This window comes from Antechinus flavipes, chromosome 3 (assembly GCF_016432865.1).
Source record: "Antechinus flavipes isolate AdamAnt ecotype Samford, QLD, Australia chromosome 3, AdamAnt_v2, whole genome shotgun sequence".
NCBI classification, from domain to species: Eukaryota; Metazoa; Chordata; class Mammalia; order Dasyuromorphia; family Dasyuridae; genus Antechinus; species Antechinus flavipes.
Window position 1 is genome coordinate 517,412,136 of NC_067400.1, and position 9,669 is coordinate 517,421,804.

The following is a 9,669-nucleotide window of genomic DNA, read 5'->3' on the forward strand; positions in this document are numbered from 1 at the left end:
CCTGTCTTTCGACGGAGAAATGGTGGTGGAGACCTCCATGCCTAGCTTTCCTAACCTGGGACAAAGCTGCCCTGGCAGGGGCATGCTGCGAATACCTGCCCAAACCTTCGTCCACCGCCCTGAAATCTCACATTGCGCGAAGGAGACTGGGAAGTGTAGTTTTCTTCTCTCCTTGCCCACCTCCCCTCCGCGCTCTTGGCGCGCCTCGCCTCCTTTTCGCTCCGCCCTGCCAATCAATTGCGCTCGCGGCTACGTGTGCCGTCACACGTAGTGATCGAGATGGCGTAGATAGGTCCGAGCCGGAGGCTTGGCGGTCTACCCTCCAAAGGGAGCGGTGGGTGAAGGAAAGCGGGGCAGTTCGCTGCCGAACGGTCGAATGGATTCGTTTTCCCAGAGGTCCGGACCGAGTCCCGTCAACGGCCAACAGCTTTCCCGCGGCAGGTAGCGGAAGACGACGGTATGGATGCCGGAAAGGAACATGCGCAGTCTCTCATTCATTCCCTCTTCCCCAGCGCGCCGGGTTGAGGCAGGTCTGTCCTTCACCTGATAGGCCCCAAGCAGGTGTGTGTGAGCGCGAGTGCGTGTAGGGGGGGTGGGTGTGGTGGAAAGAGCCTTGGGCTCCTTTTTCCGAGAGTTGGCTTGCGTGCGTGTGAGACTCCTTGGACAGTTCGTTGCGCTGAGGCGTCGCTGTTTGGAGGAAACCAGTCTTCTTACCTCGTGGAGTTTTTCGAGGATAGCAGGGCTCACCCTGATCTCATTAAAGGAGAAGGTTGTCAAAGCCCAGCTATTAAAGGGAGTCCTGGTGTGGTTTGATGGGAAACGCGCTGGCTGTCACTGATGTGCTCAAAGGAAGAAATCCAAGCTATTCGTAGCCTATTGAGGAGGAGGGGAGAGAAGGAAGAATAAATGTCCTAAATCAATAACAGTTACAGAAAATGAATTAAAACTACTCCACCTCACACCTCGTAGATTGGCAGAGTCGAGAAAAAAGAAAAATGACAAATGCTGGAGGGATGAGGGGGAAGAGACATTAATGTCCTGTTGGAGGAATTGTAAACTGGTCCAACCATTCTGGAAAGCAACTTGGAGCGATGCCCAAAAAGCTGCTAACTAATCTGTGCATACCTTCTGACCCAGCCATATCACTATTAGGGATATTTTGCCAAAGAGATCAAAAAGAAAAGAAAAAAGGATTCATATTTACAAAAAAATTCTGATAACCCTTCTTTTTGCCAGAGTGGTCAGCAAACTAGTTTTTATTCAGCACCTACTAGAAGAATTGGAACATAAAAGGGAGATGGTTGAGCAAGTTATCATATATGAATATGATGGAATATTAACTTGCAAGACATAATGAAGGGAATGGTTTCAAAGAATCCTGGGAAGAATGAGCAGAATGAGAAAAAAAAAGTTATAAAATAATTTCAATAAAGGCAACAACTAGCAGAGACTTAGGAACTCTGATCAGCACAATGACCACTACAATTCTAGAGCAGTCCTGGTAAAAACCTACTATCCATATTCTGACAGGATGGATTCAGAGTGCAGTTTGAAACTTTTTTTTCTTTCAGCCAGTGCAGGAATTTGTTTTGATTGGCTATTCGTATTTGTGACATGGCTTTTATTTTTGGTTTTCTCAATGGGGGAAGGGGAAATGGGAAATGGGAGGCAGATATACATGAACTTAAAATAAAATGTAAATTTATAAAAATTTTGTAAAAGAAAAAGTCCAGGCATTTAGTAGAAGTGATTGAATTAAGCTAGCCATTTTTTCCTCTCTGAGGTTCAGTTTCTTTGTAAAGTGGGTGTGAGGAGGGCTAGCTTTGATAATAGCTAACATTTATATGAATTTTAAGATTTGCAAAGCACTTTACATATTATACTCATATGATCCTTTTAACAACCCTATGATGTAAATATTTACCATCCTCATTTTATATTTTGTCTATAAGGAAACTAAGGTACAAAGATGTTTAAGTAATTTGCCTACTGTCACATAGCTAGTAGGCATTCCTGTTTGGAGAAAAGCAGTCTTCCTCCCTCCTGGAGCTTCTTGAGGATAACAATGTGTGTCAGTAAGTATGAGACAGGATTTAAACTCGGTTTTCCTGGTTTCCAGGTTCTGGGTTCTTTCTACTGTATCACCTAGATACTTCTCTGTGAAAGACTAATAATATGATGAAACTGGCTTTCATCACAGTTCTGGTGAAGAGAGCATTATGTAAGTCTTGAAGTACTAACATGTAGTTTACTATTGATCCAGTACAGGATTTATATAAGCAGGATAGATAAAGACTAGTCTTCCTCCTTGTTGACTTTGAATGAGTTTGCTAATGCGGCCCAGGCCACTCTCTGAGATCTGTGGTAGATCTGCTTTTGTAAAGGGAAGTTCCTCATTGTGAACTTCTTGTGCCAATGAAATCACAACTTTCATACAAAAATGAAGTTTTATGAGTCTTGCTCATTACCACAGTCTTGTAGGTTAGACTCTTAATCAGCCACCCCTTTTTATGGATGAGAAAAATAAAAGTCCAAGATGTAAAAAATAATTCTTCAGTTTATAGAGCTAGTAAATGACGGAAGTAAGGTTCTCACAACAGCCCTATAAAGTAGTTAAGGAAATGGCTTGCCTAGAATTACATAATTGAGGCTAATAAACTAATAATAATAATGTGAACTAATAGCTCACAGTAATAAAACCCTAGTAAGAGGCAGAAAGAACCAAGACTAGATCTCAGAATTGGAAAGGATCCTAATCTTCACTTGACAAGTGGACAAATTGGAGCCCAGAAAAGGAAATGACTTGACCACTACATGCAGCTACAAAGTATTTGAGCCAAGACTCAAAGCCAGATCTGAGCCAGATCTGACTCCAAATCCCTTTGTCCTGCCCATCACCCAATGCTTTCTCTCTCTAAGGAGTCAAAGCCATGATTTAAACCCCGGTCTGTGACTGCAGTTTATATGCAAATATGGGAGAATTCTTGAACAGGTCCTGGACAGAACTGCTAGGTTTATCTGCCAACACTGATCTTCCATAAAGTGTTCTTTTCTTCCAGTCAGTATTCTTACTATGGTATTAACAGGACAATATGGTAACAGTTGATGATAGTTGAAGATGCGACTCCCTCCAGGAAAGATTTGATTTTTAAAGCAGGACTCAGCCAAAAGGAATTAAGCTATAAATGACAGGTATAGAGCAAGTACACTGTGACCTCATCTCCTTCCTTTTGTTCCATCTCCTAACCCTTCTAGCCAAAGATTAACCCTTCCATTTCTAGCCTTAATTCCATATATTTCCATCCTTTTTGCCCTCTTGCTCTTTGATATCTCCTGCACCAATGACTCTTTTTCTACATATTTGGGTGTCCCCATCTTAAAAAACAGCATCCTTCACTTTGAGCTTATATCTGCAGGAACTTTACCCATTTATCTCCTTCTGATGATTCAAAATCTTGAATGAGTTTTAAACCTCTTCAGTTTTTTACAGCCTGGCCTCTGAGTCTTCTCTCTTAGTGGTTCCTACTGACTTTCATAACACCATATGCAGTACTATGTCTTTTGCCTTTTTTCTCCTTGACCTTTCTGAAATATTTGACACTGTTAGATCACCTTTTTTCCTTGATGTGCTTCTCCATTGGCTAGCATGACACCTAGATTCTCTTATCTCTTTAACCACTCGCTTGTTTTTTATGGGTTCTTCTGTACTTAATATAAGTGTTCCCCAATGCTTTATTATTGGATCGTTTCCCTTTACCTTTGTGATCTTGTCCACTCTCGTGGCTTCAGTTAACATTTCTGTATGAATGGCTCCCAAATTTTAAACTCCCAGAACTGTCTTTTTCTTTTTATTCACTGCTCCCCCTTTTAGAGACTCTTAGGTAGGACAATGGATAGAGGGTTGGGCATAGAATTAGGAAGTCACTTACCTCTGACTGCCTTCAGTTTCTTCAACAGTAAAATAGGGATAATAAAAAAGGATCTTCATCCCAGTGTTATAAGATCAAATGAGACAATATTTGTAAAGCACTAATGCTTTTTTCTTCCTTTATTTTTGTAATCTAGCCAAGATGTACTATTTGTCATCACCCAAACACATTGCATTTCTTCTCATCTCTTGTGCCTTTGTTCACACTGTCTCCTTTGCCCTCTCCTTCAGCCATTTCTACCTGGTGAAGTCCTTCCTATATGTTCTTCATGATTCAGATCAGATAACATCCCCTCTATAAAGCCTTTCTGGATCACCCCAGCTAAAAAAGTGCTTCCCCTTTATATTCATATTGAACAATCCAAGAGTTGGGAGGACCCTCTGAAGCCATCTAGTCAAAGGCATATCTAACCAAGAGTCTCTTCTGCAATCTCACTTGAAGGTGTGTAATGAAAGTGAGCATCTAAAGAAGCCCATGTTTCTAATTGTTAGAATGTTTGTTTATTTCTTGCATCAAACCTAAATCTTTGTAATATAACTTGCACTCATTACTCCCAGTTCTGCTCAAGTAGAACAAGTCTGAGGCTTCTTCCAAATGACAGTTATTCACATACTATAAAACTACTGTTCTGTATGTTGCCTCATCTTCTCTCTTCTAGCCTCAGCCTCCCAAATTCCAGTTAATCTCTCAGTCTACCCTTAAGTCCAACCACCATCAAGATTGCTCTTTTCTAAACAATTCATCTGTATCCTCCCCAAAATGTGGTATCTGAAATGGAACACATTCAGCAAGCATTTATTCAGCTGTGTAAGGTGCTATGCTAGTGACTAAAGTTACAAAGAAAGATTTAATCCAGGTTCTCTTCCTAAAGAACTTTTAATCTAAGGCAAGAGAAGAAGAGAATACATAAATAACTATTAAGTAATTTGTTGATGACCACACAGCTGCTAAATGTTGGAGACAGGATTTGAGAGAGGCAGGTGCTCAGAAGGCAAGGGGCAAGAAAGCCAAACAAGTCTGGTAGATGAAGGAAGTCCAAACCTGCCCATGTGCAGCATCAGGTCTTACCTATCACTGTAGCATTCTGCTCACTGAACATACCTGCTTTCCTCCAAAAGCATTTATCAAAAACTTGATTGTCTAGTCCTAGACAGAGAGTTAAATATAAGTAAGGATCATTGATTAACAGTATGTTAGTCTTTGAAAGGATCTTTGGGATTTTCTAGTGCAATTCCCTCTTTTCACAGATAAGTTAAATAAAACCAAGTGACTTGCCTAAGGTCAGACAGTTTGATAAAACTAGCACTAGAATTCCCTTGAGATCCAGGCCAGCAACATCATTTTCTGCCCTTCGGTTCCTGCCCTGTGCAAGTTTACAATATAAATCTAAAAATGATATAAATACATATGTATTTTAAGGTTTACCAAAATACTTTAAATTTGTCATCTCATTTGAGCCTTATGATGATTAAACACATGTAGTCCAAATATAAAGATTTTGTAGATGAGGAAATTGAGTCCTAGAGAACGTAAATGGGACTTAGTGTACCACACAGTTATTAAATGACAGATCTAGGATTTCCCCAGGCCTTTAACTCCCAGGCTTGCATTCTTTCCATTTCATGCTGACTCTGAAAATAGAAATATTAAACTAAGAATATTGATGATGGCAAATAAATCTATCAGTCATAAATCGAGGGCAAGTCTCTTTAAAGACTGAAGAAGCATGGCACTTGAAGTTAGGAGATCTAGGCTCAGTCTTAATTCCAGCACATATTTGCTCTGTCAAAGCATGAACACTTCTTTCTTCCTTGAACTTCAGTTTCCACATTTGCAAAATGGAGGCAATAGTTGTAGTTTCTTCCTAATAGGATTATTGTGTGCGGAGTGCTTTGAAACTTTAAGATAGTTTGGGGTATCCCAAGCTATTAAAGTTTGAAATGGCACAAAGACTTTTAGGACACCTTAAATGCCTTTGTTACAATTTTTAATAATTATTTTTATTATTATGTAACTGAGATAAATTGAAGAGGAATTTTTGCATTCCAATATCTGGAACACACAAGTTAGAGAAATGTACTCGTCTTCTCAGTTATCCAGGTAGACTTCAATAGAGAAGGGGAAGTTTCAGGCTATGTTTCACCAATTACATTAAATGCAGATAGGGAAGATATATCTAATTAATTCCCTCCCTTTTTCTCTTCCTCTCTCTTAGGGACTGCTCTTGGGAAAATGAAAGAGAAAGTAGGATACACACACTTCTGCAGAATAGAAGCCAGGATTCCAAGAGTTGTGAATAGAAAAAGGGAACTTCCCAAGAAGGAATGATAATAATATCTAGCATTTAAGCGGCACGCTAAGATTTTCAAGACCTTTATAGACCACTCATTTTATTCTCACCATAATTCCAGGAGACAGATGCTATTATTATTTCCATTTTACAAATGAGAAAACTTGAGGCAAACAGGATTAAATGACTTGCCTAGGGTCATATAGCTAGTATATGAGGCCATATTTAAGCTAAGGTCTTCCACTCCAAATCCAGTGCTTTATCCACTGAGCCACCTGGCTGCCCCAGAATGGCATTTTATACTAAGTTAGGGAAAAAGTGGAATTTGGCATGCTAAAATTGGCAGCTGAATTTATACAATGCTTTAATGTTAGCAAAATGCTTTCTTCACATGGTGAAACTATTATCCCATTTTATAGATGAGGCAACTGAGGCATAAAGCTGCTGGAATATGAACTCAGCGTCATGCAGCATTTGTTAGAATGGGAGCTCTTGAAAAGCAAGAACCATCTCTTTAATTTGTATCCCCTCTGATCTGTATATAGTAGACTCAATATTTGCTTTGTCCTTGGGTGATTAATTTATTCACGTCTTCTTTGCAGATGATATGATGGTATACTTAGAGAACCCCAGAGATTCTACTAAAAAGCTATTAGAAATAATTCATAATTTTAGCAAAGTTGCAGGATACAAAATAAATCCCCATAAATCCTCAGCATTTTTATACATCACCAACAAAATCCAACAGCAAGAGATACAAAGAGAAATTCCATTCAAAATAACTGTCGACAGCATAAAATATTTGGGAATCTATCTACCAAAGGAAAGTCAGGAATTATATGAGCAAAATTACAAAAAACTTTCCACACGAATAAAATCAGACTTAAATAACTGGAAAAATATTAAGTGCTCTTGGATAGGCCAAGCAAATATAATAAAGATGACAATATTCCCTAAACTAATCTATTTATTTAGTGCTATACTAATCAGACTTCCAAGAAAATATTTTAATGATCTAGAAAAAATAACAAAATTCATATGGAAGAACAAAAGAGCGAGAATCTCAAAAGAATTAATGAAAAAAAAAAAATCAAATGAAGGTGGCCCAGCTGTACCTGATCTAAAACTATATTATAAAACAGCAGTCACCAAAACCGTTTGGTATTGGTTAAGAAATAGATTAGTTGATCAGTGGAATAGATTTAAGTTCACAAGACAGAATAGTCAACTGTAGCAATCTAGTATTTGACAAACCCAAAGATCTTAACTTTGGGGATAAGAATTCATTATCTGACAAAAACTGCTGCAATAACTGGAAATTAGTATGGCAGAAATTAGTCATGGACCCGCACTTAACACCATATACCAAGATAAGATCAAAATGGGTCCATGATTAAGGCATAAAGAATGAGATTATAAATAAATTAGAGGAACATAGGATAGTTTATCTCTCAGACTTGTGGAGGAGGAAGAAATTTGTGACCAAAGATGAACTAGAGACCATTACTGATCACAAAATAGAAAATCTTGATTACATCAAATTAAAAAGCCATTGTACAAACAAAACTAATGCCAACAAGATTAGAAGGAAAGCAACAAACTGGGAAAAATCTTCACAGTTAAAGGTTCTGATAAAGGCCTCATTTCCAAAATATATAGAGGATTGACTCTAATTTATAAGAAATCAAGCCATTCTCCAATTGATAAATGGTCAAAGGATATGAACAGACAATTTTCAGATGATGAAATTGAAACTATTTCTACTCATATGAAAGAGTGTTCCAAATCACTATTGATCAGAGAAATGCAAATTAAGACAACTCTGAGATATCACTACACACCTGTCAGCAGTGCTACCACTGGGCTTATACCCCAAAGAGATACTAAAGAAGAGAAAGGGACCTGTATGTACCAAAATGTTTGTGGCAGCCCTGTTTGTAGTGGCTAGAAACTGGAAAATGAATGGATGCCCATCAGTTGGAGAATGGTTGGGTAAATTGTGGTATATGAATGTTATGGAATATTATTGTTCTGTAAGAAATGACCAGCAGGATGAATACAGAGAGGATTGGAGAGACTCACATGAACTGATGCTGAGTGAAATGAGCAGAACCAGGAGATCATTATATACTTCAATAACGATAATGTATGAGGATGTAGTCTGATGGAAGTGGATCTCTTTGACAAGGAGATCTAACTCAGTTCCAACTGATCAGTGATGGACAGAATCAGCTACACCCAAAGAAAGAACACTGGGAAATTGTTGGAATCTTTACAAACTGTTAAATCATTAGAGTTGAGATGTTTTGGGCCAGAACCTGAAACAAGGTACTAAGTAGAGCTAATTGATACAGTGCTTGTATTTACACCTTTACTCATTGGAATTCACAATTATGGGAGAGTCACAAAGTTAACTGTGTAACTAATCCCTCTTTCTCGTATCCCACAATTCCTCTTTCTCATATATAAGAAACAGAGGCTCTCAGAGAGAGATTCATTCCATTTTCCACTTGGCTGGCTGGTGGCAGAAGAGAGTTCAGCTGAATTACATTGGAGAGGAGCACTCTGGGCCAGACACAGAGCACTCTGGGAGAGCCAGAAGCCCTCTCTTGGAGGCAAGAAAGATTCATTACAACTTTTACCTTGATGCTGGCTGGAGACAGAGGCAGAAGCAAAGGACAAAGCTGCAAGAGCTCTTCGGAGGCAAAACAGATTCAACTTGGTGCTGGCTAGAGGCTGAAGGGAGCAGAGGCAAAGGACAAAGCTGCAAGAGCTCTTAGAACCAAGTTAACTGAAACTAAGGCTGCCTCCAGAAAACCTCCCTGAGAAACCTGCTTTCTCCCAGAGAGAACTATCATCTTATATTAAAGAAGAAAAACATCACAGGAAATGAATGTCAACTGTTTGCAGTTTTTCTTCCCAGGGTATTTCTACTTCTGAATCCAATTCTCCCTGTGCAACAAGAGAACTGTTCGGTTCTGCACACATATATGGTATCAAGACTATACTGCGACATATTTAACATATATAGGACTGCTTGCCATCTTGGGGAAGGGAGGGAGGGAGGAGAAAAATCGGAACAGAAGTGAGTGCAAGGGATAATGTAAAAAATTATCCTGGCATGGGTTCTGTCAATAAAAAGTTATTATAAAAAAATAAAATAAAATGCTTACAAAGCAAAAAAAAAAATATTCAAGGCTTGGGGGGACATTTGTGTCCTGTGCTTGTGTGGACTTGAGAAATCGAATCAAGTTTGTTTGTTTGGTTTTTTTCTCCAGAGAACATTTGCACTAGAAGGTTATCCGGTAAAGAAAACTTGACAGAGCAGCTTGCTGTCTCCTCCATTCATTTTGCAGATGAGCCATTGTTAAGTGACTTGCTCAGGATCATCCAGCTAATGAATGTCTGAGGCCAGATTTGACATGGGGGAATAAGTCTTCTCTCCTGGAG

At 39.0% G+C, this 9,669-nt stretch overlaps 1 long non-coding RNA gene across 1 annotated transcript; it reads left to right on the forward strand.

The window, feature by feature from the left end:
• The first annotated feature begins 168 nt into the window (after nucleotides 1–168).
• Nucleotides 169–9,386, forward strand: LOC127555055 (uncharacterized). Its single transcript, XR_007952148.1, has 2 exons — nucleotides 169–530; nucleotides 6,145–9,386. It is a non-coding gene; the product is annotated as an uncharacterized LOC127555055 (long non-coding RNA).
• The last annotated feature ends 283 nt before the right edge of the window (nucleotides 9,387–9,669 follow it).